The sequence below is a fragment of the Cannabis sativa genome, chromosome 8, assembly GCF_029168945.1.
Source record: "Cannabis sativa cultivar Pink pepper isolate KNU-18-1 chromosome 8, ASM2916894v1, whole genome shotgun sequence".
Lineage (NCBI taxonomy): Eukaryota > Viridiplantae > Streptophyta > Magnoliopsida > Rosales > Cannabaceae > Cannabis > Cannabis sativa.
In genome coordinates, this window is record NC_083608.1 from 7,329,416 (window position 1) to 7,355,893 (window position 26,478).

Genomic DNA, 26,478 nt, shown 5'->3' on the forward strand with positions numbered 1-26,478 from the left:
AGAGATCTGAACGGAAGGAGTCATAATATTCCACTGCCATCACTGCAAGTTTTCTAAACTTTATATGTGTTTATTTCATCATATTAGAATATTCTTATTTAGGGTGTTAGATTATAGTTGTTAGCGCAAATTTTCGTTAACCAAATTTGAGCCTCACAATATTGATTTCACACACAAGAAATTAAAGCTATCAAAATAAAGAATATGAACATAAGGTTTTTACGTGGTTTTGCCGTTAAAATTCTGCATAGTCCACGAGTCAATCTTATTCAGATTTTTGAGTAGTTTTCAGGGCCTCATTCATATGAGTTTTTTTGTCCCTTTTTTGAACTTGTCTGCCGCTATTTATAATTACATAGTTTGCAGTTAATTACAAAGTTGACTGAAATAATTGTACAACAATCATCCCTAAAATCGTGGGATTTGATTACATATTAAGTAGTGTAAATGCGGTTTATGATTTGAAAACCATATAGCTGTGATTTTCTCGCTTTTACTGGGTCAATACTATTGTGTATTAAACACGTCTTTAACTGTTGAATCTGGAGATGTCTCGACAAAAACCCGATTATAGTGATCTCAATTGTGAGCAGGGGCCATTCTTCCTTCCTAGGTCGACAATGTATGTCTTGTGTGGATCCCAGTTATTTATAAAGAAGTCTTCTGACTCGCCAGGGCTGTAGGGCTCGCTCCTGTTAGTCGGATGAAGTTATAGGAAGTCTTCCTATAGCGAGATTGTCATCTCGCTTACTTGTTCTTCGAGCCGATCTGACTTTTACACTTAGTTTGTTCATTGCAAGCTAAGGTCTTTTATAGTTGGTATGTGTCACTTTCTCTAGTGCCTCGCTATTCATATTCAGCGACATATAATTTCTCGCTAATACATTAAGTCCCAGTTGGTACATCGATTCCTCGCCTAAGACCTTACAGTCACCGAGTTACAAATATACTCTAATACTTACGTAATTAATGAGTTATTCCATAAAAAGATATTGCACCAATTCTTATTCCTTTAATCTTGACACATGTCCTCTATCCGAATTTCGGGTAACAATTGCCCCTTAAAAAGTTCTTTCTTTTTAGTAAAAAGAGCTTTTTAATAATTACAGAGGGCATTTTCGTCAAGAAATTTTCTTGGAAAAATGAATCCTTCAATTCTGGCGGTTGTACGGTTTCGAGGGGCATTATGAATCGTCTCTTCATATTTTGTACAACTTCCAACCGTTAGAGTTCTCAATCTTTGGCTTTCTTGTCACTAGACTTCATGTATAAAAGGGTGGCTCAAGCTTGTCATTTTGCACAAACCTTCTGGCTTTTTAGTGAGATTCATTTTCAGAATGGATCATTTCTTTCCTGCCAAGATGTCCCTTCCGAGTTCAAAAGTTCATCCTTCCAAACTCATAATACCCAGATGCTCCAACCATTTTCCATTTATTCCTATAGACTTCAAGCCTCAACCGGAGCCGAAAACAATGGATTCCAAGGCTGATGAGCTTCCCACCAATTCAAACCAGGGGAACCCCATAGCCTGCCATGGGCAATCCTCATAAGTGATCATAGATCTTGCGGGCGATTTAAAAGGTCCACCCCAGGCTGATAATGAATTCCAGAGGAAGATTGGCATGGTTGCAGATGAATCTGGGAAGGAATTTGGCGTGGTTTCTACCAAAGAATTCGGCAAACCCAAGACCCAAATCTGTGCCAGAAGATCTTTGCGCCAACCTTTTTTTGGTAGTGAGGAATTTCCTGAGACTGGTAAAAAGGTCTCAGCTTCACGAAACGGGATCTTTTGATGATGAGGGGAATGAGGTCTGTGCAAAGATCAAGGCTCTCTACATGTAGCCGGTCTTTCTCAAGCTATGTGCAGACAGCCTTTCTCGAGTTCATCAGCTTCCCCTCTCATCCTTAGTTTAGGAAGATGACTTAATGGTTTGCCCCTAGTGGCATTTTTGTAAAGACAAAGTTGTAACATGTTTTAGGTTTTTCCTTATCTTAAATGCCTTGTACTGTTTTCATTTGAACTTAATACAATTGTGTTTGCTTACCTTTTTTATTCACAATGTAAGAAACTATATTTTGATCAAATATGTAGTACTTTTGGGTTTCTCCATTGCTCGTAATCTTCTTCTTTAAGTAGTTAGTAATCTACCAAACTTTTTGATTTTTGAGCAGTTGTCAATTCTTCCTCGCTTTAGCAGTTATAATCTGCCTTAAGTAAACTTAAATATACTTTAAGGATTTTATCACTTTGTATATTTTTAATTTGCTCGTATGAATAGTTATATTATCTATCCATTTTCTAGGTTTAAGTACTTTTATCAAGGCATCGTGATGCCTTGTTTTGTACTTTCCTAGCTCGCGAGAACCGTTAGTATTCAATTTTATACGGGAGTTATAACTTTTGATTTTCCTCTTATAAATCAAAAATTATAGTTGTTTGATCCCTTCTTCCTCAAAAAGGTTTGATCAAGATGTTATAACGATTCGACCCTTCTCTCATCAAAAAGTTTTGGTCAGGGAGTTATAACGGTTCGACTCCACTTTTGTCAAAGAGGTTTAGTCGAGAACCTTTGAATTTTTTTTAAAAAAAATTGAAATGACCGGTTTGCATTATACAATGTATTTCCAGATGAATTCCCATTAATCATAAATAAATGCCCCTTAATTAATTTTTAAAGAACAAAACTTTGTAATTACTTAATATAAATGATTCTCTTTATTCATAACTGAAGTTTAAAGTTTACATCAGTAATGCAAGTTACATCATTTATCTATTGGTAGTAGGGTCACAAATGTTCAACGTTCCAGTAGTTCTTTATTAGCGAGCCATCAAGTCGAGCCAATTTATAAACTCCCACTCCAACTACTGCTTCGATGACATATGGACCCTCATAATTTGGGTTGAACACTCCTGCAGATGCGTCTCTCGTATTTGCAAAGACTCGTCTTAGCACCAAGTCTCCAACATTGAACAGTCTTCTCTTGACTTTCTTGTTGAAGTATCTTGTAACTCGGTGCTGGTATGCGGCGTTGGTGATTTGCGACTCAGTTCGTTTTTCCTCAAGTAGATCCAAGAACAATTTTAAAAGTTCCTAGGTTTCTTCTTGATTATAAACCTCTCTTCTGTGAGTCGATATGTTAACTTCAGTGAGCAGCATTGCTTCCGAGCCAAATACTAGTGAGAAAGGAGTGTGTCCCGTAGCTATCTTTGTTGGGTTTTATGCCCTAAATAAAACTCCAATTCAATGTAATCCAATTTATTCAATATCAATAAAGAAACAGAAGTATTTTTCATTCATTTGTGTATGTTTTGGTTCATCTTATCAATTGCTTGTCTATTTGATTTATAAATTCATCTGAAACCCTTTTCACATACTTGATTCTGTTTATTGTGTTGTCAACACATTGGAAAGTAAACATGACTATGTGAATAAAGATTCCTAGATTTATCAGACACAGGGTTTTACTGATATGATTGTAACACCCTAACTAGCATAGGCATATTACGTGATTTTTAAACATACTGTGCAGCTCGTTGCTAATCAACGAGGTTTATGGAAAACGTGATTAATTAAAATTTTTGCTTTTTAATTAAACTTATAAAATATTTATACAAAATACTCGGGATCCTGATTACAAAACCATTTACAAAAGTTTACTGTCTATATAAAATACTTGTCGCCCAGCGACTAATTACAAAAATAGCCTTGCTGGCCCGAGGATCGTATGCTCCAGGCCTAACCGCCCCGACATGTACAATCTTCACCAGCTCGCTCTCACGGTCCATCAGCCTTAGCCTTGCCTTTACCTACACATAAACATAGCACTGTGAGTCGACAGACTCAGTAAGAAAAGCATAATAATAATCATACATAAATCCCGAGTCATGATCAGACGCCCATACCCTTGACCATAACCCTAACTGCCGTGTCCAACATGATACTGAGTCCTGAACGTTCATAGGGACGGTACTATTGACAAGTAACAGCCTATACTCGGTCGAACTGGTCATACTCCAGCTGCTAGTCATACTCTAGCCTGTACCGATGTGTTACAGTATCAGCCTATACTCGGTCGAACTGGTCATACTCCAGCTGCTAGTCATACTCTAGCCTGTACCGATGTGATACGTCAAATAATACGGAACCACCAACCTAAGTATCAGCCTATACTCGACACACTGGTCATACTCCAGCTCCTAGTCATACTCTAGCCTGTGCCGATGTGATACAGTGTCAGCCTATACTCAGTACACTGGTCATACTCCAGCTGCTAGTCATACTCTAGCACATGCGATGTGACACGGCGGATGGTTCGAAGCCAACATACATATCTAATGTAATCTAACAGGCTTCCTAACATGCACGCTAAACATGTAATCTATATATGCATACTGTTATACTAATCTTACCTCAATTCCGAATTCAGGTGTGCCGGTCAACCTGAGTGGAACTATCAGCTCGGCGGATTACAGGCTCCTAAACCGTAAAAATCACAACACCGATAAGTGACACGCTAAATCACAACCAGGACAAAGGTTTTAAAACCAAACTTAACCTACTGTAACTTAATACAAAAATATCCCAAACTAGCAGAAAACAAACTGCCTAAAAACCTGAAACTAGCACGAAACGACCAGTTGAGAAAAACTGGTTTCTCACCCTACTGAAAAATCCGGGTAACCGGTTTTACAAGCAGTGTAAAACCGGTTAGCCGGTTTTACCCAGAAAAACACCAAAAATCAATTCTCCAACCAAAACATTTCCAAACTCAACCAAACTTTCCAGACCTACTAATTAGACCCTACCAAACATTTTCCAAGTGATAAAACAAAGCTTCATGCATAAAATCAAAATCCACCATTAAAGCTCCAAGCTTTGAGTTCAAAACTCAAACTTGGTTAAACAACACTAACTTGCATTCAAATCAATCCCAACCTACTTAAACATGCATAAAATCACCTCTGAAAACTACAGCAAACATCACAAAACAGCAGCAACAGATTTCAACAATTCTCTTTGAAAACCATAGTTTTGAGCCAAAATTCCATATTTGCTTAAAATCAATTAATCATGCTTCAAAAACCTATTCTATTTCACTCATTCAAACATGATTAAACTTCTGAAAACCACACATAAATCCAGCAGCAACAAGAACCAAAAACAAAGCATGCAAACTATCATTTTCTTCCAAAAATTGCAAGATACTAAAAGAGAGTTGTTAGAGCCTTACCTTGAGTTAAAACCACAAAGAATTGCTTGAAAAATTCCTAGATGAAGTTGCAAAATCCACAACCCTAGCTGGGTTCTAAGGGAAAAACGAGAGAGAGAGTGTTTGAAGAGAGAGAGATGAATATCTTTTCAATTTTCTTATTTTTTAGAAAAAGGATGAAATGGGATAAAATGATGGTTTTATTAAATCATTTCAGCCAAAATAAGCTTTAAAAAATCTGATTTCTCATTAACATAAAATTCACTAAAAGACAAACAAACAAATGGGCAAAAAGACTATTTTGCCCTTTCCACACTAAAAGGCATAAAAGGGTACTTAGGGGTATTTTGGGAAAACTCTAAATTCCCGACTAATCCTGACATTCCCAATGTCTAAATAAACCGTCCCACTATACTAAAATACTAATTTGTGATTCTACTGAGCCATACACCGAGTTCCATGTTGCCGGACACCGAAAATGCAAAATTATGAAATTTCACTATATGACATAAAAATGCATTCTGAATTCAAAAATAACAGCATAAATAATTATTTAAATATCTATAAATAATTTTCATAATTAAGCATAATTAACGGCTAATTTCCAAATTAAACTAAGCGGTCTTTACAATGATAATCTACAACAGAGTTTACTTGCATTTGGTATAATGCTATGTTCCAGAAAATTGGTTAAAGTAAAGCTCAGATTGGGTGCATGGAGTATGCATCGGAAGGGACCGATATTGAACTTTGACATAGATTTATCAAACTTACCGTAATATCTTTTCAAGTCAATATCGCCTAGTTGATCCTAGATCAAATGATCTAAATCCTGATATGATTAGGCTCAATCTCAAGAGTGTTATTCGTGTTCTTTCATTTGTTAGTTAAGCCTACTTTTGGGTCAGGGTGATACGTATATTTTGGGAACACGGTAGTGCAATTGAGTGGGAGCGCTAACATAAATATGGAATCTATAGCTTCTATCTGGCGAATAGAAAGTAAAGGATTATCTCCTTCGAGCTTGACCAAACGAAAATAAATGGTGGAGTACTCATTTCACATAGTTGAAATATCATTTATACGGGGTTAAGTGTTTTAAGGATAAAAATACATTGTAGGGTGTTACGGTAATCTAATCCCTTTACAGTGTAGATCATTCATATAGAGGATCATTGATCCAATTAGGATTATAACAATGGATAACTAATGACGTGTCTATATGGTGGAACATATAGAGCAATCTATATACTGAGAGTGCAATTCTACGTTCTATGCGTGGATTCAACGAAGAATTAATAAGTAAGTGAGTTTAGGTTATAAATTCTTGATCTGCTTATTGGAAGCTCGGTTATATAGACCCATGGTCCCCCCACTAGTTGAGATAATATTACTTGTAAGACTCTTTTAATTGGTTTTGATTAATCAATTATAATTCTCAAATTAGACTATGTCTATTTGTGAATTTTTCACTAAGTAAGGGCGAAATCGTAGAGAAAGAGTTTTTAAGGCATATTTGTTAAATAAGATACTTTGTATGGTTCAATTAATAAATATGATAAATGACAATATTATTTAATAATTATTTATAGTTATTAAATAGTTAGAATTGGCATTTAAATGGTTGAATTTGAAAATTGGTATTTTTGGGAAAATGAGATGCAGAAATGATAAAACTGCAAAATTGCAAAAAGTGAGGCCCAAATCCATATAGCCATGGCCGGCCACTTTTATTGGCATTATCATCTGATATTTTCATTATTTTAATGCCAAATAATTTAAACTTAACCCTATGTGGAATGCTATAAATAGATAGTGAAGGCTTCAGGAAATTTAACACTTAATTTTCACATCTTGTTTTCTTCAGAAAAAACCTGAGCCTTCTCTCTCTAACCTAGCCGCCACCTATACTCTTTTTCTTCCTTGAATAGTTTCAAACATCTTAGTGATAGAGTAGTGCCCACACACAGCAAGTGATACCTCAGTCATAGTGAGGAAGATCGTGAAGAAAGACATTCAACAAGAAGTAGATTCAACACTAAAGAAAGGAGAGAAAGAGATCCAGGTTCAGATCTTGATAATACTCTGCGACAGAAAGGATACAAGGGTTAGAGATCTGAATGGAAGGAGACATTTTATTTTGCTGCACCCAATGTAAGGTTTCTCATACTTTATATGTGTTTAATTTATAATCGTTTTAGAAGTTCATATTTAAGGTGTTAATCAACATACTTGTGAGTAGATCTAAGATCTTGGTAAAATAATTTCCAACAACTGGCCTCAGAGTCATGGTAATTGATTTGCTTGCAAGAAATTTGGACTTAAAACGATTTGTTTGTGTTTTGGATGGTATCATGTTGTTTTGTGTGTTGTATGATGATTGACTGATGTTTGTGAATTTTTGGAAAAATAATTGAATATCTATTTCTGGAATTATTTTTATTGGATATTTTGGAAAAAATTAAGCAATTTCCTTTTTTATAGAACTCAATTTCGATTTAATTTGAATTAGTTATGATTTTTTGAAGTTTCGAAAAATATCAGGGAGGTGTCACTCACCTACGCACGCGCATGAGGGGTTTTCCTCAGACAACACGCGCACGGACACCATTTCTGTCTGAGAAACGTCCCTACGCGCGCGGAATAGGCTGCATGCAGCCTCCTACGCCGGCGTTTCTCGGTCAGGTCCCCTGGTGCGCGCGCGCGGACAGTATGCAATGCATATTGTCCGTACAGCTCGCAATTTTTTCGTTTTTCTTCGATTTTTCATACTATTTCATGGAATTAACTTCCGATTTTTTGTGTAGTTTTGTATTTTGATTTCTACTTTTCAATTTTCAAATCGAATATCAAAAATAAATTAATTTGAATGTTTTAAATTTAATTTTAGATATTAGTATAATTTGAATTTGAAAACAAGTAAAAATCTATCTTTTTGCTTGATTTTATATCTTTATTTTTAAATTTGATTATTTTATCTTATTTTTAAATTTAAAGGTCAGATATTAAATATTTTTTAAATTATTTGACCTTATTTAAATTTAAAATAAGATTACTATAATCATGTAATTTTAAATAGAAGTAAGATATTTTGCTAACTTTTAAATTTTGTTATTTTTTATTTAAATTAAATTATAAAATCTGAAAAATATTTATTTTTTTTTATTTTATATTGAATTTATAAAATAACTTTAAAAATTTAAAAGGTGGTTAGCAATTATTTTTGAAATGATATTTAGGTTAGTTGAAACCTATTTTTTCAAAAATTGTAGGTTTAATTTAATTTTTCTTTTAATAAAACCGATTTTTTTTTTAATTAGTTAAATATTTTTCGAAAATTATTATTTAAAATTAAATAATTCCTACATCCAACTGTCCAATTCATCTTGTTGCAGGAGTATTAATTTTAGCTTGTATGTAAGTTTTATAAAACCTATTATTGCTTGATCTAAATTGCCATGGTTAACTTGTTGACAGATCCAATGATCTGATTTTAACCCATGGTTCAATTGTGAATAGGTCAAGTAAATAATTTGTAACTGGTAAATTTTACAATCTTTTTTCATCTGTGTATGACCTAGCAACATGATAAGATCCATCCAAATATGTGCCTGTGTGAGCCTATATGTTTAATTTTGTTATAAATGCATATAGGTTGTTGCTAAATAAAATATCATAGTTTTTGATAGATTTTATTTAGGTCCATTTAGTTTTTTGGGCCTATTCAATTAATAACAGTTTTTCATTTTAGGGTTAAATTTCTCTCTTTTGGGCCTTGTGTGAGAGTTGGGAGCCATAGAAGTGGGTACGACATACTGAACCCACCTCCCCTTCACATGAACTACCCCAATTGTGAAGGCCCATTTGCCTAATTTGGATAACTGTACTAGGTTAATTAAATTAGTTTAACCTAATAAAATTGATTAGCAACACAATTAATTTCATTTATTTTGGAATTAATTTAAGAAAAACATAGTTTAATGAATTATATTCTAAGCTAAACTATATGTATTTTCTTGTATTTAATTAAATATAGAATTATAACCAACTAGATTCTTTCTGAAGCTTAATTTAAATTTTTCATTAAATATTCATAATTTAAGTTGAAAACTAGTTATCTCTAACTAATCAACTTAAATCTGAATATCTTTTGAATTTCAAATTTCAAAATTAAGTTGAGGAATTTTAGGAATTGGTTATTAAGATTCTTTAGATATTTTTTAAGTTGATATTTTTTCAAATATTAACTTAAAATGGAATATTTTCAAATTAAGTGGTTACAACTTAATTTTATATTTAATTAAATCTAATTTGAAAGATATTTAAGTTGATTTTTTAGATCCTTCTAAACAACTTAAACAAGATATTTTCAAATTTGTTCCATTAATTATTTTCGAATTTATTTTTCGAATTTAAATAATAATTGAAATTTAATTAAAGTTGATTTTTTATTTAAACCAACTTTAATTTGTAATTTTTCATTATTATAATACAGAATAAATGATTATATAAAATACATATTTTAAAATCATGAGCTTTAATCAAGAGACATTCGATCTTCATTGTTGGTTTTACATAGCTTTTGTTTTAGTGAGTAATCCTCCCTAATGGAGGAACGTTCATTAGCAAGTTAGCACCGTTTAATCTCGAAAGATAAGTAGCTTTGTAAGTGTTTTATATGGTATGGATCACCCTAATGGTGGCGACTATATTTGGCTTACAAAATATGAAACAATGGTGATAGCTCATAAGATAGAATTGCCTTGAGTCTCGCCTAAACGGGACAACGCTGAATTCCAATCTTGATCGAATAAAAGGTTGCTAGAATGATTATAATTTTAGATGAATTGACAACTCTATTCAATGGATGATGCTTTGACTCTCGCCTAAACGGGACACTGTATCAGTTTGTTGAAAACCTTGGAAAATAAACTATGTTAGATTTAGTATTTTTATAACATATGTGATTATTTGTTATTTTCTGAACATGTGTATGAATTTATGAACCAAAACCTTACTTCTGTTTTATTGATGTGTTGTAGTGCCAATATGAATAACCCTCACCCCGATCCACTCCTAGTTAATATCTTAGCCAAAGAACTCTATAGTGTGAAAATGCATCCTGGTAGTTGCATAAACTCGCACCTGTTGATGATGAATCTGAAGTTCCAAAAGGCAAATCTACTAGGAATTGATTTATCAAGAGAACAATGGGTACAATTCATTCTTAATAGTCTTCCTCCGGAGTATAATGAATTTGTTGTTTCTTACATGATCAACAATTTCAACTCCTCTGACATGGACAAGCTCAAAGCAGAATTACGAGCCCATGAACGAAATCTGATTGCAATGGGACCTCCTGGGTTTGCAAATCTTAATCAGAGGAAAAGGATTAAGCATGAAAGCTCTAGCAAAGCTGCTTCTTCAAGTACAATTATCAGACATAATCTTCTATGTTTGAATTGTAATGAAAAGGGACATCAAGAAGAACAATGTCCCCGGCTTCTAAACAATTCAAACGAAGGTAATGCTTTTGTCTTTGAATCATGTGTTTTAGAGAACGATAAATCCACTTGGATTGTTGATTCTGGGTCTACTAACCATGTATGTTCTTCATTGCAGCTGCTTGAAACTTGGGAAAATCTGCTTCCAGAAGAGTTAAAGCTTAAAGTTGGTAATGGCGAGTTAGTGTCGGTCAAAGCTAGAGGAAAATCCTGCATCAAGTTTCAACAAAGATTTTTAATTTTAGTAAATGTTTTATTTATTCCAAACTTTAGTAGAAACTTGATTAGTGTCTCATGTTTGCAAACACAATCTTATATATTGAATTTTTCGAGTTCTTATTGTTCAATTTCTCGTAATGGATTTCAAATATGTGTTGCTTCCATGGAACAAGGGCTTTATGTTTTAAGACCAAATACACAAATCTCACTAAGTAGTAAACTTTTCAACGCAGCTAAACCTAGACACCTAAAAAGAAAAGAGATTGATAATGATGATCAAACTTATCTATGACATTTACGTTTAGGTCATATAAGCTTTGATAGACTCAAAAGGCTAACCAAAGACGGTCCATTGAAAAATATCGTCTTAGGTGAATTTCCAATATGCGAGTCCTGGCTAAAAGGAAAAATGACCAAACGTTCTTTCTCTGCAAAGGGAGAGCGTGCCAAACAACCCCTAGGGTTAGTGCATTCAGATGTTTGCGGACCCCTGAATGTCAAAGCCCGAGGTGGTTATGAGTATTTTGTCACTTTCATTGACGATTACTCTAGATATAGTTTTCTTTACCTAATGCAAACCAATTTCTGCACTCTAACGTGGCATCACAAGATGGTAACACGTGGAATCAACTCCAAGTATCTGCTCGCAAGATATAGTCCGAACAGGATACCTCGTATGCTTGCTCAAGACGAAGAAGTCAGTAACCCGCACAAAATGACAAACACTTAGCAAATTCAGCTTTCGCATTGTGAGTCATCAGTGAAATCCCTATAACTTGGGGATCAGATTACAGAGATATGGCAAGCTGTCCAAATCCCACGATAAGTGTATTCTGTATTTATTATGTAATCTTTCTACTTATATCAATTTTAACGAGAAGGGAATTACTTCCTCTCCAAGCTCATAGCCCTTTAAATAGTGATGCATATTCACTTGGCAAAGGGTCGCAAATATTTGAGTTGAGAGATATTGTCTAATAATTCGTATTCAAAGACACTGTTGTAAGAGCTATAAGAAAAGGAACCTTTTTCCTTGTTCTTGAGTTAATGCAAATAACGAGGATTAGGCTATTACCAAACTGCTCGGGGCTGAACCTCTATAAAATTCCTGTGTCTTTATATTTCTTTACTATATTTCAATCGTTATAAACTACTTGTCGCTTACTAAAATAGACTCACTATCGTTGGCTAAAAGAGAGGTCAACATTTTGGTGTTTTCATTGAGAGCAAAATCAAGAATCGCTCTTTATTCTAAATTTAATCACAAGTACGATGGTGGTACAGACTCGTAGGGCGTGGTTGATCCGGCAAATCCACAGGCAGTGGATCCTGCATTGCAGAACCTGGGAAACACAAGGGTTCCGCCAGCAGTTAATCGTGGACAACCGTCAAACACAGGTCACAGTGTGACGACTGCTGTGGATGAAATCGGGCCTAGTGTGCAAGAGACTGGGAATAACAGTTCAGCAGCCAACAAGGTCATGCATAACACAGTCGTTCCGCTCGCTACCAATGTTCAAACAACCATTCGAGATGACACTGAGATCCAAAACCTCCGTGTTGCTCTGGGACTCATGCAGGGTCATATTAACATCCTACATCATGATCAGGAGGAACTCCGTGCTTGTTGAATGGCAGAGGCACGTGTTTGTTGAATGGAGGGCCAAAGAGATGGAATCGTTAAGGGCTTATCATGTAGAGATTGACAATCATAGTCGGCAAGCCACTGTGCTGATATGAAGAGCCTATCAATCTGTCGGGCAGCAACCCCCAAATGTCATCCCTTTGGTGAAACAGATGAAGATCCAGCGATGAATACTTCTTAGACTATAAATGGTCAATCTCCAAATCTCCAGTCACAGCATCCGCCTGTGGGCCAAGCAGTAGGTGGGCAGACTTTGTCTAGTAATTCATCGGGAGAAGTCATAGCTGGTAATTCCAACAACGTTAATGGTGTCGGTCAGCACATTAGCCAAACCAACCAATCATTGAGACAACCAGGCGCTTTCGTATTCGATAGGTTGGGGACGACTCATGATCTCAGAAACGATCTAAATAGGAGGAGAGGAGTAGACGATCAGCTTGACACGCCGATCGTGCAGCTCGGAACCCGTGCTCAAATTCTCGCTTAGAAAGATACTGACATAACTCAGATCGCTCAAAATGCCAAACAGGTTAGTCCATCTCTGCAGGCACAACTGGACGAGTTAAAGAATATGTTCCAAGGCATGGCCGGATAGAGAAACAATGATCTCGAGTTGCACCTAGGAGACCTGGTCGAAGCTAAGCAAAGACCAGGCGAGCCTCTCCGAGCCTACATCAGCAGATTCATGACGGAGGCAACAAAGGTTTCACGGGTAACTGAAGATGGAAAGTTGTCCGCGATATTGGGGGGCATGGAAGTCCTGTTGGGTTTTGTGCCCTAAATAAAACCCATTTCAATATAATCAGATTTACTTATTAATAAAGATGAGAAATAACATTTTATGTTGCATCGTTCACATGATTTATTTCATGATTATATATATATAATGTATGAATTCTATTTAAGTCCAGAACATATGAATTTGTTAATGATTGTAGTGTTGTCAGCACAGTGGAATATAATCTTAATAATATGTTTGAAAGTTTATTCCCTGATTTGTCAGAACACTGGATTTAGACTGACATGGTATAATCAGCGATAGGTATTCTTACACCTTGGAAAAGTGTTATGTCCTTTCGAGGACATTGGCAAATTTTACCAGTATCGGATGTATGGAGTATACATCTAAAGGGACCGATATTGAACTTTGATTAGATATATTAGAATTTACCGTAATATCTATTCAATTCAATATCACCTGTTGATCCTAGATCAAATGATCTTAATCCTGATATGATTAGGTTCAATCTCAAGAGTGTTATTCGTGTTCTTTGATTTGTTAGTTAAGCTTACTTTTGGGTCAGGGTGATACGTACATTTTGGGAACACGGTAGTGCAATTGAGTGAGAGCGCTAACATAAATATGGAATCTATAGCTTCTATTTGGCGAGTAGAAAGTAAAGGATGATTTCCTTCGAGCTTAACCAAACGAAGATGAATGGTGGAGTACTCATTTCACTTAGTTGAAATATCATTTATATAGGGTTAAGTGTTTTAAGGATAAAATACATTGTAGGGTGTTACGGTAATTTAGATTTTTGCCATTTTTCTCAACCATTTATCTATTTTTCACAAATACCATTTTTCGCAATTTCAACCCTATAAATGCCAAAACTATTTATTTAATAATTAAAATAATTATCAAATAAAATTGTCATTTAAAATATTTATTAATTAGACTCCACAAAGTCTCTTAATTAATAAATTAACCCTAAAATCACATTTCTTCACAATCAAGCCATAACATAGTGAATATTGATAAACTAGACATAGTCTAATTCTAGAATTAAAATTGATTAATTAAAATCAATTAACTGAGTCTTACAAGTAGTTTGTCTCGACTAGTATCGGGACCATTGGCCTATATAACTGAGCTCCCAATAAGCATATCTAGAATTTACCAAGTAAATTCTCTAACTTATTAATTCCTCGTTGAACCACTATAGAACTTGGAATTTCACTCTCAGTTACATAGAATGCTCTCTATGTTCCATGATATAGATATGCTATTAATTATCCATTATTATAAACCCAATAATCAATGATCCTCTATAGATGACTTACATTGCATAGGGACAAAATTACTGTAACACCCTTTCAATGTATTTTATCCTTAAAACACTTAGCCACCTATAAATGATATTTCAGTGAACTAAAATAATCACTAAAATGAGGGGTCTATCATTTATCTCTATTTAGCCAAGCTCGAAGGAAATCATCTTTTCACTTTCGAATAGAAGCTATAATTTCGTATTTATGATTAGCGCTCCCACTCAATTGAACTACCATGTTCTTAACCTTTACGTCACGGGAAGAACCATTTGGTTGACTTTAACTAATAGGTTTAAGAACACAAATAGTGCAACTGAACTAGAAGGTAACCATCTCAGGATTGAGATCATTTGATCTAGGATCAACTAGGTGATATTGAATTGAATAGATATTACAGTAAGTTTATCATATCTAATTCAAGTTCAATATCGGTCCCTTTCGATGCATACTCCATACATCCAACCCAAGCTAACTTTAACCAATGCCCTGGAAAGGACATAACACTTATCCAAGGTGTAAGTAAACTACGTTGTAGATTATCATATCAGTTGAACCCTGTGTAATGATAAATCTAAGATTACATTTAATCACACAATCTTGATTACTTTCAACTATGTTGACAGCGCAATAAACAAGAATATCAGTGTGATGAGGATTTGGATTAATTTTGTTAAATCAAATAAGTAAATAAATGATCTCATGAACCAAATAACACATTAAACAAGTAATGAAATTAAATCTGTTTCTTTATTGATAATTGAATAGAAATGATTACATTGAAATAGAGTTTAATTTAGGGCACAAAGCCCAACAAACTCCCACTTGCACTAACATAAAACAATCAGTACATTTCAATTAATCCTAAATTCAAACTGTGCTTTTAAAATGTAGTTGCAGTCAAAACTTTGGTGAACGGATCAGCTAAGTTGTCTTTGGTGTCCACTTTCTCCACCAGTACGTCCCCTCTTGCCGCATATTCTCTGATGATGTGGTATTTCCTCTCTATATATATGTTAACTTCTCTTGTGGCTTCGAGGCTCTTTACTATTGGCTATAGCACCCGTGTTGTCACAAAGTAAAACCAGTGGTTTTTACATTCCAGGAACAACACCAAGTCCCGAGAAGAACTTTCTCAGCTAAGCAAGTTCCTTAGCAGCCTCAGCATCAGTTATGTATTAGGCCTACATGGTAGAGTCTGATATTGCAGTTTTCTTGACACTTCTCCAAACAACTGCTCCACTCCCAAGAGTAAACACCATCCCAGATGTAGATTTTCTGTAATCAAGACAAGCTTGGAAATCTGAGTCGGTATAGTCTACGGGATTTAAAGCATCACCCTTGTAGACTAACACATAATGCCTAGTACTTTTCAAATATTTTAGAATATGCTTAACTGGAGTCCAATGTTCCTGTCCTGGGTTTGTCGGATACCTGCTCACAATTCCTACTGCATAACATATGTCAGGTCTAGTGCATAACATTACATACATTAGACTCCCAACTGCTGAAGAGCAAGTTTTTTTTATATGGATTTATGGTTTACTATGTTTATGATTCCAAAAACATTTTTTTATTGTGCCATAGCTCTGTGTTACTAGATATCTTTTGAGGCCATTAGTCTCTATGTTTTTTTTTGTCATTGAACATTGTTATCCCAATTTTTGCACTCTTACGTGGCATCACATGATGGTAACACGTGGAATCAACTCCAAGTATCTACCCGCAAGATATAGTTCGAATAGGATACCTCATATGCATGCTCTGTTGGGGTTTGTGCCCTAAATAAAATCCATTACAATCTGATTAGTTATCAATTTAGAATTTTGAAGTGATTTATGTTAACATGTATTTTACATGTTTATGGTTTAATATACATATTTAATACATGCACAAAATCAGTTAAATCCAGAACATATATTCATTCACAATTACAGTATTGTCAATACAGTGGAATGTGATTGTGATTATATGATTCAAAAGACTTAGTCCCTGTTCATCAGTGTTTTGGATTTACACTGATGTGATAATCAGCGATGAAGTATACTTACACTTGGAGTAAGTGTTATGTTCTTTCCAGGACATTTGTAAAGTATACTAGTTTCGAATGTATGGAGTATACATTGGACTAGACCGATATTGTACTTACATAAGATATTATAAACTTGTCGTTGTATCTTTCCAAGTCAATATCAGAAGTTGATCTTAGATTAAGAGAATCTAAATCCTGATATGCTCAGGCTCAATCTCAGGAGTGTTATTCATGTTCTTTGATTTATTAGTTAAGCCTACTTTTGAGTCAGGGTGAAACGTATATTTTGGGAACATGATAGCATAACTGAGTGGGAGTGCTGAACATAAATATGGAATCTATAGCTTCTACTGGTGTATAGAAGTCAAGTGATGATTCCCTTCAAGCTTAGTTAAATAGAAGTAAATGGATGAGCTCTTGTTTCAGTGACTATATATTAGATCACTAAAACATCATTTACAGGTAACTAAGTGTTTTAAGGGGCAAAATACATTGAGGGGTGTAAACGGTAAATTTGTCCCATCTCGATGTAAATCATCTATATAGAAGATCTTTTAATCACATTAAGATTATAACAATGGTTAAATGAGATAGCATATGTATATCGTGAAACATATAGTATGCTCTATATAAGTCTGAGAGTGCAATTCCAAGTTCTAAGAGTGGATTCAACAAGTAATTAATAAGTTAGGGATTTACTTGGTAAATCGGTTCAACTTATTGGAAGCTCAGCAATATAGATCCATGGTCCCCATTCTAGTTGAGACTATACTGTTTGTAAGACTCTATAATTGATTCATGATTAATCAATTATAATTCTAAAAGTTAGATTATGTCTAATTTGTGAATTCTCAAAGTTTAAGGATAAAATTGTAAATAAAAGGGTTTCTAGGTTTAATTATTAATTGAGAGACTTTGCATGTCTAATTAATAATTATTTTAAATGACAATATTATTTAATGATCTATTTTAGTTATTAAATAATTAGTTTTGGCATTTAAATGGTTAGAATTGGAAAATGGCTTTTTTGGAGAAATAGAAATAAAATTGAGGAAACTGCAAAATCCAAGTGAGGCCCATAAGACACCATGGCCAGCCACCTCTTTGCATGTTTCGCAATTATTATTTTCAATTTTAATTGCCATGTAATTACTAATCAAAGCCTAGCAATAATAGGAAAGTGGTGGATCACACTAAGGCAGTTAATCAATTACACAGTAAAAGAGGAAACTGCTTATTTGGAAAGTTGAGTTCTCTCTTTTCCCTATATATAGCAGCCCTTGTTCTCTTCTCTGGTATGCATCATAACTCACGAAATCAAGAGAGAAATAGAGAGAAAATTTCGAGATTCCTTGTGAGAGAGAAGTGCCCACACACAGCATACAGTACCTCAATCATAGTTTGGAAGACTGTGAAGGATCACATCCAACTGAAGGACTTTCGGGCTCAGATCTTGATTATACTCTGCTACAGACAGGAATCAAGGGTTAGAGATCTGAGTGGAAGGAGACACTTAATTCCGCTGCCATCACTGTAAGTTATTCTTAACTTTTATGTGTTTTTGTTTATCGTTTTAGTAGTTCATATTTAGGTTGTTAAATCAACATACTTGTGAGTAGATCTAAGATCCTGGTAAAATTAATTCCAACAACTGGTATCAGAGCCATGGTAATTGATTTGCTTGCTAGAAATTTGGACTTAAAACGATTTGTTTGTGATTTGGATGGTTTCATGGTGTGTCATATTGACGATTGATTGATGTTTGTGAATTCTGGGAAAAATAATTGATTATCTGTCTCTGAAATTATTTTTATTGGATAGTTTGGAAAATTCTAAGCAATTTACTTTTTTACAGAACTCGATTTCGATTTAATTTGAATTAGTTATGAATTTTTGAAAATCGGAAAAAATCGAGGTGGTGAGCACCTTCTCTACGCGCGCAGAAATCATGCCCAGGGATGCATGCGCCGAGTTTTCTCGGCAGTCTTTCCCCTTCCACGCGCGCGGACAGTATGCTTTGCATACTGTCCGTACCACTTGCCATTTTTTTCGTTTTCTTCGATTTTCATGCTATTTCATGGAATTGACTTCTGATTTTTTGTGTAGTTTTGTATTTTGATTTTTGTTTTTCAATTTTCAAATCTAATTATCAGACATAAATTAATTTTATTTTAAAATTAATTTTAGATATTAGTGTAATTTGAATTTGAAAATAGGTTAAAATCAAGTATTGCTTACCTCTTTTCTTATTTCTTTTAAATTTTGATTGTTTTATCTTATTTTTAAATATAAGGTCAGAAATGAATTCTTTTTATAAAAATATTTTTTTTGTAATTTGACCTTATTTAGAATAAGATTACTATAATCATGGTATTTTAAAAAGGGAAAATAAGATATTTTTGTTAACTTTTAAATTTTTTTATTCTTACTTAAATTAAATTGTAAAATGAGAAAAGGGTATGTATTTACCATTTTCTATTTTATTGAATATTTAATTTATTAAATAACATGAAATTTAAAAGGAAAGTTAGCAAATTTATTTTGAACTGATATTTAGGTTAATTAAACCCTAATTTTTCAAAATTGTAGGTTTAATTTTAAATATTTTTTTTTTTTAAAAAAAAACCGAAATTTATTTTTTTTTATTATATTTCGAAATAAAGTTTAATATTTTAAAATTAAATAAATCCTACTTCCAACTATCCAAATCTAACTTGTTGCAGGAGTATGTGTTTTAGATTGTTTGTAAGTTTTCTAAAACCTATTATTACTTGATCTAAATTGCCATGGTTAACTTGTTGACAGATCCAATGATCTCATTTTAACCCATGGTTCAATTGTCAATAGATCAAGTAAATAATTTGTAACAGGTAAATTTTTACATTCTTCTTTCATCTGTGTATGACCTAGAAGCATGATAGGATCCATCCAAATCTGTGTGCCTGTGTGAGCCTATATGTTTAATTTATGTTATAGACACATATAGGTTGTTGTTGCTAAATAAAATGTCATAACTTGATAGATTTTATTTAGGCTCATTTAGTTAATGGGCCTATTCAATTAATAACAGTTGTTCATTTTAAGGTTAAATTCCTCTCTTTTGGGCCTTGTGTGAGAGTTGGGAGCCTTAGAAGTGGGTACGACATACTGAACCCTGCCCCCCCTCACATGAACAACCCCAATTGTGAAGGCCCATTTGCCTGATTTGGATAACTGTGCTAGGTTAATTAAATTAGTTTGACCTAATAAAATTGAATAGCAACATAATTAATTTCTTTCTTCGAAATTAATTTAAGAAAAACATAGTTTGTAGAATATTATTTCTAGATAAACTATTTGTATTTTTCTTGTATTTAATTAAATAAAGAATTTTAACTAACTAGATTCTTTCTGAAACTTACTTTTATTATTTCATTAAATATTCCTATTTAAGTTATAAATTAGTTCTTACTAATTTTTTTTTTTAACTTGAATTTTAATATCTTTTGAATTTAATATTAAGTTGAGGAATTCTAGGAATTGATTATTGAAGATTCTTAAAAGATATTTTTTAAGTTGGTTTTAAACTTAAAATGGAATATCCTTAAATTAGGTAGTTACCACCTAATTTTGATATTTAATTAAATTTTATTTGGAAAATTTTAAGTTGTAAATTATAGATTCTTTCTATAATAACTTAAATCAGACATTTTCCAAATCTAGAAAAGATACTTAGTTAAATTGAGATATTTTCTAGATAGTTATTTCTATACTAATTAGTATTTCTAATATAGGAAAATATCATTGATTGTGAATTAATTGTTTAATAATTAATTTTGGTACAATTCAAGTTAAGAATATTTTTCCTAGTATTAAAATGGAAATTAATAATTAAGCCTTCTCTATACTTAATTATTTATTTCCTGAATTTAATACGTTTAATTAAATTGAAAATTAAATATCTAAGTTGATTTTCATAATGATACTTAAATGTTGTTATTTTCATGCTATTTAATTAAATAGAAAATTATTCTAAGTTGGGTATTTCCATAACAACTTAAATTTGAATAATTTTCAAAATATATTTTATTTATTTTATTAATCATTTTTCAAAATTGCATTTGATTATGCAAGATGATTTTGAATTTATCTTGAAAGATAGATTAAAGTTGTAAATTAATTATTTTAATTAATTTTGAATCAACTTAAATCAATGATTTTTTTCATTTAATGATTAATTTAAAATAAAGGAACTAAAATATATTATTAAAAATTGAATTAATTAGTCAAGAAAATCTAGATAGATAGTATTCCTGCTTGAAGTATTTTTTTTAGTAAAGATTAATTTATTTTAATGTATTTCGAAAATTGTATATTTTTGGAAATACAATATATATTTGTAGAAAATTTTAATTTGAGTTGCAAATTAATTTAAATTAATACAACTTAAATTAAGTAATTTTCTTAGTATTTATTGGAAAATTAATACTAAGATGGAAATAATTCATTTTATTTTCTTAACCATCTGAGTTTAATTTTATAAATATTAAATTAAATTTTATATAGAGTTTTATTCTAAATTTAAAATTTAATAAATATATATATTTAAAATAAATAAATAATAGAAGAAAATACATTTTAAAAAATGAGCTTTATTATTTAGATATTCGATCTCCATTGTTGGTTTTACATAGCTATTGTTTTAGTGAGTAATCCTCCTTAATGGAGGAACGTTCATTAGCAAGTTAGCGCCGTTTAATCTCGAAAGATAAGTATATTTGTAAGTTTTTTATAATAGTATTGATCACCCTAATGGTGGCGATTGTATAAGACTTACAAACGTATAAAATAATGGTGGAAGCTCATGAAATAGGAATGACCTTGACTCTCGCCTAAACGGGACAACATCGGATTCTCTTTTCGATCGAATAAAAGGTTGCTAGAATGTTTGTCATTTTAGATAAGCTGACAACTCTATTCAACGGATGATTGCTTTGACTCTCGCCTAAACGGGACACTAATATCAGTTTGTTGAAAACCTTGGAAATTATTTAGGATTGTATTGTTTAGTATTTTCTCTAGTCATTCCTACTTGCTATGTGTTAATAATTTCTGAATAAGATTTTGTGTTAAACCATAATTGATATCTATTTATTATCTTGTAGTATCTTGAATTGCAATGTCGAATCCCATGTTATCACTGTTGACTGAAAATAAGCTAAATGGAGCTAACTTCCCAAAATGGAGAGAGAACATTAATATTGCTCTCATAGGTGAAAGTGCCCTATTTGTGTTGACTGAGCCGTCTCCTGAGCAGCCAGGTGACAATGCAACCAAAGCTGTTAAAGAGAAGTTCGAGCGTTGGCAGAATGCTAACAATAAAGCTCGTTACTTCATGCTTTCCAGCATGGTTGACACCTTGAAAACAAGGTTTGCTAACACTGTCACAGCTGCAGAAATCATGACGTAGTTAACTGAGCTATTCGGTATGGCATCTATGCAGTCTCGCTTTGACACGACTAAGAAATTCATCAACGCACGGATGGAACCCCATCAGAATGTGCGTGATCACCTTCTCCAGGTGGCAAGTTATTTCTAGGAAGCCCAGAATCATGGTGCTGAAATGGATCAGACTACTCAAGTGAGTCTCATCTTGAATAGTCTGACTCCAGACTTTCTACCCTATACATCAAATTATGTCATGAATAAGAAGGAACAAGACTTTGATACGTTAGTCAACGACCTTCATACATATGAAAATTTGATTGGAGGTCCCAAGTAAAGAGGGAATAAACCTCAAAATTCTGGAAATGGTAATAAGACGAGTAATCCTGAGGCACACGTTGCTTCTACTTCTAAATCCAATAATAAGAAGAAGTGGAAAAATGCCAAGAAGCGAGCTCAAGTTGCGAAAGCAGCTAAGAACAAAAAGGCTGGAGCTTCTGGTGATACACCAAAAGGAAAATGTTTCTACTGCAATGAGAAAGGCCATTGGAAATCCCAATGTCCTAAGCTTCTTGCAAAGAAACAAGCTATTTCTTTATAAACTGATGTGTTTTAGTGAATTATTATCCATTTGGATTATTAATTCTGGCTACTAACCTTGTTTATTATTCTTCTTATAGCTCAAGCTTCTTAAACTCGGATACTGTCTTAGCGAGTTGGATCTGAAAGCTGGATTGTGGATGGAGGTCGTCTATGATAAAGAAGAAGCTCACTTAAATTTTTTTTTGAATTAATTGTTTAATTTTTCAAAAGATTTGGATTTCAAGTTTGGGATTTTATTCCCTGTTCGTTTCTCATAATATTGCAAACAATTTTTTTTGGTTTATAATAAAATTTATTTTTAATTGCAATTTATGAGTTGAGCTTCAGTACTTTATCCTATAAATCAATTACCAATTGTTATATTTATTATGTTTGTATGTGTATGTGTTTTTATTATTGATACAAATTCTATAGTTATTTAAACTCCTTACAGAGTTATTACTACATAAACACTAGAAATTATTTCTATGTTTATGAATAATTGTTAATTCTAAAACAATTATTGAGAATTTGTTTAATAAAAAGATCTTTTGATCTGATAGGGGTGGAGAAAAGTTAAGAATAATATGCAGTTCAACAATCTTTTATATCTAATGAACTCTGGATTATATTCAACTCCACATACTCTCTATCACACTTAGGGAATCATGATCTTTACAACCTTTAGGGGTGGATCATAATCTTTATATACTTAGGGGTGGACTTTATTCCACAGTACTCTTTGTGACATAATTTTAAACATGGAAGTAATATAATAAATTAGCTATTATCAGAATAAATCCTTGATCTTGATTATATGTTCCAGTTTAGATTTACTGTTGTAATAGATAATGATACCAATAAAGTTCTTTGATAATGTATCACATTACCTTAAATGAGTGGGAGAATATTAAAATTATTTACCCATCTTCATTTGGTTGACATTTGTGATAGGAACTTAAGAACACCTCTGATAAAACAAATCTAACCATTCACATGGATAGAAATAACTTATCAGAATTATGAGAATAAGATAGAATAATTCTTGCATAGTCTATTCGAATGACTTGAGTCAAGATTTCTACTCCTCATAACATTTTATGGTATCTTGATTTGATTGCTAGCAAGTATTTTACACTTCAAATACTAGACTGCTATGTTGTTGATGTAGTCTTAAAGAAACTTACAGTTTCAGACTAAGATATTAAGTCACAACGAGATATCCCTCAAAACAATAGTAAAAGGTTAAAAGTTTCTAACCAGACATCTACTATTGAGTGGGAGCCATCTGAGATGCAATCAAATGGGGAACATTAGGGGACAATCAAGAAAGATTTATAAAAGTGACCTATATGTTAGAAGGAACTATGCTTTAGTAATCCTAATATCCACATCGACTCATTAAGAATTTTGAGATGGTGGTTACTCTGGGGGTGGAGGAATTATTGTAGAAAAGTGTAAAAACCCATCTATAATAAGTCAAGCTTCATCAGAGAAGATATAACTTTGTAAATTCGAAATTACCAGAAAGTTATTTTACTGAAGAAAATTCTACACTGCATTATCTCAATTCCAGATTTTAAAATTTGAGAGATATGTCTTCTGTTTGTTCAGATGTACTTAATGGGCAGTAAGGATTTCAGCATCCCTTGATGAGTAAAGCATATAGTTAAGGATGTTTCATAAGTTTTATGAACCTGGTTCCGAAAATATGGGTGGATTCAAACATACTACACTTGATCAAAGGATCGAGACGAAAGATTGATTGTAATGCACAACTTGTTTTATGTTAGTGCAAGTGGGAGTTTGTTGGGTTTTGTGCCCTAAATAAAACCCATTACAATCTGATTAGTTATCAATTTATAATTTTGAAGTGATTTATGTTAACATGTATTTTACATGTTTATGGTTTAATATACATATTTAATATATGCACAAAATCAGTTAAATCCAAAACATATATTCATTCACAATTACAGTATTGTCAATACAGTGGAATGTGATTGTGATTATATGATTCAAAAAACTTAGTCCCTGTTCATCAGTGTTTTGGATTTACACTGATGTGATAATTAGCGATGAAGTATACTTACACTTGGAGTAAGTGTTATGTTCTTTCCAGGACATTGGTAAAGTATACTAGTTTCGAATGTATGGAGTATACATTGGACTGGACCGATATTGTACTTAGATAAGATATCATAAACTTGTCGATGTATCTTTCCAAGTCAATATCAGAAGTTGATCTTAGATTAAGAGAATCTAAATCCTGATATGCTCAGGCTCAATCTCAGGAGTGTTATTTATGTTCTTTGATTTATTAGTTAAGCCTACTTTTGGGTCAGGGTGATACGTATATTTTGGGAACATGATAGCATAACTGAGTGAGAGTGCTGAACATAAATATGGTTTCTATAGCTTCTACTGATGTATAGAAGTCAAGTGATGATTCCCTTCGAGCTTAGTTAAATAGAAGTAAATGGATGAGCTCTTGTTTCAGTGACTATATATTAGATCACTAAAACATCATTTACAGGTAACTAAGTGTTTTAAGGGGCAAAATACATTGAGGGGTGTAAACGGTAAATTTGTCCCATCTCGATGTAAATCATCTCTATAGAGGATCTTTTAATCACATTAAGATTATAACAAAGGTTAAATGAGATAGCATATGTATATCGTGAAACATATAGTATGCTCTATATAAGTCTGAGAGTGCAATTCCAAGTTCTAAGAGTGGATTCAACAAGGAATTAATAAGTTAGGGATTTACTTGGTAAATTGGTTCAACTTATTGGAAGCTCAGCAATATAGATCCATGGTCCCCATTCTAGTTGAGACTATACTATTTGTAAGACTCTATAATTGATTCATGATTAATCAATTATAATTCCAAAAGTTAGATTATGTCTAATTTGTGAATTCTCACAGTTTAAGGATGAAATTGTAAATAAAAGGGTTTCTAGGTTTAATTATTAATTGAGAGACTTTGCATGTCTAATTAATAATTATTTTAAATGACAATATTATTTAATGATCGATTTTAGTTATTAAATAATTAGTTTTGGCATTTAAATGGTTAGAATTGGAAAATGGCATTTTTGGAGAAATAGAAATAAAATTGAGGAAACTGCAAAATCCAAGTGAGGCCCATAACAAACCATGGTCGGCCACCTCTTTGCATGTTTCCCAATTATTATTTTCAATTTTAATTGCCATGTAATTACTAATCAAAGCCTAGCAGTAATAGGAAAGTGGTGGATCACACTAAATAAGGCAGTTAATCAATTACACAGTAAAAGAGGAAACTGCTTATTTGGAAAGTTGAGCTCTCCCTTTTCCCTATATATAGCAGCCCTTGGTCTCTTCTCTGGTATGCATCATTACTCACGAAATCAAGAGAGAAATAGAGAGAAAATTTTGAGATTCCTTGTGAGAGAGAAGTTCCCACACACAGCATACAGTACCTCAATCATAGTTTTGAAGACTGTGAAGAATCACATCCAACTTAAGGACTTTCGGGCTCAGATCTTGATTATACTCTGCTACAGACAGGAATCAAGGGTTAGAGATCTGAGTGGAAGGAGACACTTAATTCTGCTGCCATCACTGTAAGTTATTCTTAACTTTTATGTGTTTTTGTTTATCGTTTTAGTAGTTCATATTTAGGTTGTTAAATCAACATACTTGTGAGTAGACCTAAGATCCTGGTAAAATTAATTCCAACATGCTCGAGGCAGAGAAATCAGCAATCCGCACAGAGCGACCAACACTTAGCGAATTCTGCTTTCGCACCGTGAGTCATCAAGGAA